Raw genomic sequence first — 7815 nt, forward strand, 5'->3', positions numbered from 1 at the left:
AAGTCTATATAACACAGAATCTTAATATCACAAACAGAATTTGTGTTATGAGCGGTTTTACGAGGACATTTTTTCTCCTTGCCCCTCATTCACCACCAGTCATTCACAGTCAGTCTGCCTGCCCAGCTGATGGCTCATCGAAACTGCACCTAAACTATATCGAAACTAATTTCACACATTTAATAATAGAGTTAGCCTAAATTGACAATTGTCTGATGGGTGACAATATTATGAATTGTCAAATTGTATAAGAAGAGATGGGCACAGCTTGGAATTGACACAGAGGCAGGGAGCGCCAAAAAGTCACTTTTTTCAAATCCTCCTGCAGAGTCACATGCAGGTAAGATGTTTTGATTTCTATATAGTATCAGAAAGAGCAGATTCTGCAGTTTCTTATACAATTACGTTTGTCAAATAATGCTGAAAATGTACATACACAGTTTATTAGGTACACCCATCTAGTACGGGTCGGACCCCCCTTTGCCTTCAGAATAGCCTGAATTCTTCGGGGAATGAATACTACAAGTCGGAAAATTTCCAAGGGATGTTGATCCATGCTGACGCGATGGCATTACGCAGTTGCTGTAGATTGGACGGTGGTATACCACGACCAGCCTGTACTGTTGACACCAGGCAGGATGAGTCCATGGACTCATGCTGCTTACGCCAAATCCTGACTCTGCCATCAGCATGACACAACAGGAACCGGGATTCGTCGGACCAGGCAATGTTTTTCAACTCCTCAATTGTTCAGTGTTGGTGATCATGTACCCAATGAGCCGCTTCTTCTTGTTTTTAGCTGATAGGAGTGGAACCTGGTGTGGTCGTCTGCTGCAATAGCCCATCCGTGACAAGGACCGACGAGTTGTGCGTTCCGAGATACCGTTCTGCACACCACTGTTGTACTGCACCGTTATTTGCCTGTTTGTGGCCCGCCTGTTAACTTGCATGATTCTTTCCATTCTCCTTCGACCACTCTCATCAACAAGCTGTTTTTGCCCACAGGACTGCTGCTGACTGGATGTTTTTTGTTTGTCGCACCATTCTCGGTAAACCCTAGACATAGTCGTGCATGAAAAACCCAGGAGGCTGGACGTTTCTGAGATACTGGATCCAGCGTGCCTGGCACCGACAATCATACCACGCTCAAAGTCGCTTAGGTCACTCATTTTGCCCATTCTAACGTTCAATCGAACAGTAACTGAATGCCTCAATGCCTGTCTGCTTTATATATCAAGCCATGTGACTCACTGTCTGTAGGAGCGATCCATTCTTGTGAACGGGTGGTGTACCTAATAAACTGACCGGTGAGTGTATAGCCTAACTACAGTAACATAAACTAATGAAAACACTATTATGTTTTTTGAAATAAGACCTTCATAAACACAACCAAATAATTATTTTTCTGATAGCATATAGGAAATTATTAGACTGTTAGAATGTTGACGCCCAAAAGACTTGAAGCTTGGCTTGAAGGGGGGTCCAAAGAGGCCTTTCTAGTTCTAACTTTAAACGAATTTCCCATCAAACTTCATTGAACAAAAATATAAACGCAACATGCAATAATATCAAAGATTTTACTGAGAGAGAGTTCATATAAGGAAATCAGTCAATTGAAATAAATTAATTAGGCCCTAATCTATGGATTTCACATGACTGGGAATACAGATATGCATATGTTGGTCACAGATACCAAAAGAAAAAAAAGGTAGGGGCGTGGATCAGAAAACCAGTCAGTGTCTGGTGTGACCACCATGTGCCTCATGTAGCGAGACATTTATTTTGCATAGAGTTGATCAGGCTGTTGATTGTGGCCTGTGGAATGTTGTTCCACTCTTCTTCAATGGCTGTGCGAAGTTGCTGGATATTGGCGGGAACTGGAACACGCTGTCGTACACGTCGATCCAGAGCATCCCAAACATGCTCAACGGGTGACATGTCTGGTGAGTATGCAGGCCATGGAAGACCTGGGACATTTTCAGCTTCCAGGAATTGTGTACAGATCCTTGCGACATGGGGCCGTGCATTATCATGCTGGAACATGAGGTGATGGCGGCGGATGAATGGCACGACAATGGTCCTCAGGATCTCGTCACGGTATCTCTGTGCATTCAAATTGCCATCGATAAAATGCAATTGTGTTCATTGTTCGTAGCGTATGCCTGCCCATACCATAACCCCACCATGGGGCACTCTGTTCATAACGTTGACATCAGCAAACCGCTCGCCCACACATCTGCCATCTGCCCCGGTACAGTTGAAACTGAAATTCATCTGTGAAGAGCACACTTCTCCAGTGTGCCAATGGCCATCGAAGGTGAGAATTTGCCCACTGAAGTCGGTTACGACGCCGAACTGCAGTCAGGTCAAGACCCTGGTGAGGACGATGAGCAGGCAGATGAGCTTCCCTGAGGCGGTTTTTGACAGTTTGTGCAGAATTTCTTCGGTTGTGCATACTCAGTTTCATCAGCTATCCGGGTGGCTCTTCTCAGACCATCCCGCAGGTGAAGAATGATGTGGCGGTTCTGGGCTGGTGTGGTAACACGTGTTCAGTATAGATCATTTCTCATGAGTCTTGAAGAAAATCCTCTGCCCTTCTGCTGACTGCGAGCGAGGCAGTGCGCTGCTGCACTCCTCCTGCATGCACAAGCTACCAAACTGGTGCCGGGTGGTGAGTTTGAAATGAATACCAGTTGTTGGTTACTGGAGTTGCTAGCATTTGGTCTCACGTCATGTACAGGAAAGTGGGCAAATTCAGTTCGAATGTTTGTCAGAAGCAGAACAAATTCAAATCAAGAAAAGACTAGTTAGCTTGTTTTGACAGCATACAGTATAACAAGCTGATTCATCTACGTTAGCAATGATCAGCTTCTGGTAGCCCACCCCAGTAGAGGTTTTGGATTTCTTAGCCTACAATGTGTGATGTGGTTTTTTGCAGAAAATGAAGGCCTATGCAAAACAATTAATAACGTTGAATTTGGCAAAAGGAGAAGTAGAACACTTTGAATTCAAGAACCTGCTCCATCAAAGGTCTGTGCACGACCCTGATCACAAATCATTCATCTCTATCTGGTCCAGTCTCTCAGGTCTTCTGTCTGGTTTGTTTACTCGGTGCGCACACACCTCTATCATATCTATCACTATCTACTAATCATAGTAGTCATCATTGGTCTAGCTAGCAACATGACGAAAGTAAAAAATCAGAAGTAGGCTTTCAAGATTATATCATGATTTTCCAAACATTTTGGAGGCAAAGTAGACTACTACAGTGTAAGATTTACATGGTGTGACTACAGTGTGACTAGTTCATTACTTCCTGTATGTTTCTCAGTTATCTGTAATACTGTTTCCAGAGCCACTGTGGAAGGAACCAAGAATTCCTTTCATGACAATTTCATATTTCATGATGGGAATTCTATTGAATGCTGCAAGTTTTGTTTAATTTGTCTTACATATATTTTTATATTCTGAGAATGAGTGGGTATGTACTGTATACTTATAAGAAGGCTAGAATGAAAGGCTTCAAAGTGTTGTATGTAATAATTCATGTTTTATAAAGATATAGGAATTCAGATATTTTGATTTGTCAACTGACTGGTTGACATCTGTCTAGAGTCGAGAAAGGACTGCGACATCCTTTAAATATGCAGAACTGTTTCATGACAACCTTTCTGGTCAATCTTTAGACTGGGTCCAATGTTGGCCGTTCTTTTAGTGCAATAGGATAAGTTCTTAAAAAACACTGGGAAAATAATGTTTTGGCTTAGCAATAAAGCTTTTTAAAAAACGAATTAAAATGTTTGTGTGTGATTAAAATGTTTGTTTGTGCATGGACAAGACACATCAGCAAAAGAGCAACGGGTGAACAAAAGGTAACAGTTCCAGAATCTTCTTCCATGATTACAATCATGGCATTTTTATCAGATTCAGTCACAAAAGCTGCTTGCAAAAACTAACCCCAAAAAAGATTAACTTCATATTTTATTTACATTATTATTTATTTACAAAGACTCACTTTTAGTCACACATTTTATAAAGACATCAAACAAAGCTTTTATTTTCAATAATTATAACTATGATCAAGGGCTCGATTCAATCTCTAATGCTGGAGCTGTCATATGCAGCGTTTACCATGAAGGCAGTCACCGCTAACATGGAAATATTGCCTTTAAATTTAAATCACACTGTAGAGCCGAACTTCAGCGCTACGGATTGAATCCAGCCCCAAGTCTTTGTCATTGATCTAGTTGTCCAGTCCAACAGAAAGGAAAAATGAGGTGAATTTTGGCACATTAGATAAAATTCAGATATTTGAGACACAACTCAAAAAGCAGCTTTGTAGCAGCAATGTTGTCTTAGTTGCATATATTGCATAAAAAAATTTCCACATGAAAATAGAATCACTTATTTTACATGAAATGATCCAGTCTATTATGGTTACATCCGAAATGTTACCCTTTTCCCTATATAGTGCACTACATTTGACCAGAGCCCTACAGCCCATGGTTCTGTCCAAAATGGCATCCTATTCCCTATGTAGTGCACTACTTTTGACCAGGGTCCGTAGTCCACCAAGACCTGCTCTCATTCTTTCTGGGCACGCCTTCCAGTAAGTGTTGCAACACTAATGTTTGATCGTGTATGGTTGGTGAAAGAAAGGCACTGGTCAAAAGTAGTGCACTAAAAGTAGGGTAAACACCAATAATAGGATGCCATTTTGGACACAGACTATATCTGTGCATGCGGTATTGCTCTGTGGCTGTAATACTGTAATACTGCCACTTAGTGTGGAACATATCCAACTATACTTGTGCTGTATAATGGCATTAACAGGTGGTGTTTACAGACATACACTACCTTCAGAAAATATTCACACCCCTTGACTTTTTCCACATTTCATTGTGTTACAGCCTTTAAAATTGATTAAATTGAGATGTGTCTCTGGCCTTCACACAATACCCCATAATGTCAAAGTGGAATTATGTTGTTCTAAATTTGTACCTAATTAATTAAAAATGAAAAGCTGCAATGTCTTGAGTCAAATAGTATTAAACCCCTTTGTGTCATAAGTTGCATGGACTCACTGTGTGCAATATGAGTTTAACATTATTTTTTAATGACTACCTCATCTCTGTACCCCACACATAAAAATAATTGTAAGGTCTCTCAGTAGAGCAGTGAATTTCAAACACAAAGACCAGAGAGGTTTTCCAATGCCTTGCAAAGGGCACCTATTGGTAGATGGGTAAAAAAAAACACAAAAAAAACAGACATTGAATATCCCTTTGAGCGTGGTGATGTTATTAATTACATTTTGGATGGTGTATCAATACACCCAGTCACTACAAAGATACAGGCATCCTTCCTAACTCCGTTTCCAGAGAGGAAGGAAACCGCTCAACCATTTCACCATGACAATGGTGACTTTAAAACAGTTTGAGTTTAATGGCTGTGACACGAGAAAATGGAGGATGGATCAACAACATTGTAGTTACTCCACAATATTAACCTAAATGACAGAGTGAAAAGAAGGAAGCCTGTACAGAATAAACATATTCCAAAACATGCATCCTGTTTGCAATAAGGCAGTAAAGTAAAACTGCAAAAAATGTGGCAAAGAAATGTCCTGAATACAAAATTTTATGTTTGGGGCAAATCCAACAAAACACATCACTGAGTACCACTCTTTATATTTTCAAGCATGGTGGTGGCTGCATCATGTTATGGGTATGCTTGTCATCGGCAAGGACTAGGGAGTATAGAACTAAGCACAGACAAAATCCTAGAGGAAATCCTGTTTCAGTCTGCTTTCCAACAGACACTGGGAGACAAATGCACCTTTCAGCAGGACAATAACCTATAACACAAGGCCAAATATACACTGGAGTTGCTTACCAAGACGATGTTGACTGTTCCTTAGTGACCTAGTTACAGTTTTGATTTAAATTGGCTTAAATCTATGGAATTTTTAAAAGAATGTGCAAATATTGTACAATCCAGGTGTGCAAAACTCTTAGAAACGTACCCAGAAAGACTCACAGCTGTAATCGCTGCCAAAGGTGCTTCTACAAAGTTTTGACTCAGGGGTGTGAATACTTATGTAAATTAGATATTTCTGTATTTCATTCCAAAAACCTGTTTTCACTTTGTCGTTATGGGGTATTTTGTGTAGATGGGTGAGAAAGAAAATCTATTTAATCCATTTTGAATTTACGCTGTAACACAACAAAACGTGGAATAAGTCAAGGGGTATGGATACTTTCTGATGGCATTGTAGGTTGACTTCTATTAAATAACTGCAGTCATGGCTGCTTTGGTTGTCAGGCTATTGTAGTTTTTTGACTGTAGAAAAATAGGAATCTCTAAATATGTCCCAGGTGAGGCAGGCATGCGAGGGAGGTGCGACTGCACAATCCACCGACTGAGCAAAGGAACATGGCCCTTAACTGTGGTCGTCACTAGTTTCCATAGCCACGAAGTCATAATTATGTCTAATCCCACCCATTTCTACAATTTCTCTCCTTAAAATTGTATTTTAAACCTAACCACACTGCTAACCCATCGATCTTGTCTCATCGCTGCAACTCCAACGCGCTCGGGAGGCGAAGGTCGAGTCATGTGTCCTCCGAAACATGACTCGCCAAACCGCGCTTCTTAACAACCGCCATCCGCACCAATGGCCAAACACGGACGACGCTGGGCCAATTGTGCGCCGCCCTATGGGACTCCCGATCACGGCCGGTTGTGATACAGGCGGGATCGAACCCGGGTCTGTAGTGACGCCTTAGACCGCTGCGCCACTCGGGAGGCCCCATACTGCTAACCTTATATTAAATTAAGACCAAATGCAAATATTTTTAGCCAATTTTGACTTTGTTGCCATGAAAGCTAGTGGAAACCTTTAACTGTTAAAGAGCAACTGAACTTCCTGATTTGGCCTTGTTTTGAAGCTTGGTTAAGAAATGATAGCGGCTATGATGCCAAACAAGAGTTGTCTTGGGGGTGTGGTTTGATGTGGGTGTTTCTTGGGTGTTTCTTTGCTGTTCAATCACAACAAACAAGGGAAGTAGTGAGTACAGTGAGGTAAGCTAAGCTAGCTTTGCTATGGAGAGAACAAAGTTTTGAACTTGAGGACTTCTCACCTCCTGACTGACTCGCCATCTCAAGATGGTCAGCTAATTCAGTTCAATGTGTAGGTTAAAGTCTCGAGGAACCATCCTGATGTAAGGTCGCGAGATTTAGATGGTTTGTACCAGGCTAGGTTGATGAGGGATTTGGTGCTGAGGTAGATCTGGTTGTCATCGGTGTAGTAGTGGAAGTCGAGGTTGAAGTGGTGGAGGATCTGACTAAGGGGGAGGATGTAGATGATAAAGAGTAAGGGGCCCAGCACAGAAATGTGTCTAGAAAATGTATATCTTATATTCTGAGAACATTGGCAACCATGTTCTGTGTATGTTTGGTATGATGTTGATGGAATATTCTCCTAACCCTCAAAACTGGACACTGGAATATTCCAATGAAACATGTCTAGAACATTCATACTGAATATTCTGAGAAAATGGTAACCATGTTCTGGGTAAGTTCTATTTGACATTTAGGGTATGGTCTCTTGGAAACAGTCCTTTCACATCACTGGAACATTCCTATGAAACCGTTAGTTAATGACCTAATGAAACTCTTAAGGGAACGTTCTCTAAAGTTGTGGAAACGTTTGTTGTTAGCTGGGAGCCTACTGTATTAATTTTTTATGCAGACATCTCGGTTTTCATTTATCCATCGCGAAGACATTGGCAACTTTGTATTTGTAGTCAACTT

Source organism: Coregonus lavaretus, assembly GCF_964263955.1.
Source record: "Coregonus lavaretus genome assembly, chromosome: 15".
In the NCBI taxonomy this organism is placed as follows: Eukaryota; Metazoa; Chordata; class Actinopteri; order Salmoniformes; family Salmonidae; genus Coregonus; species Coregonus lavaretus.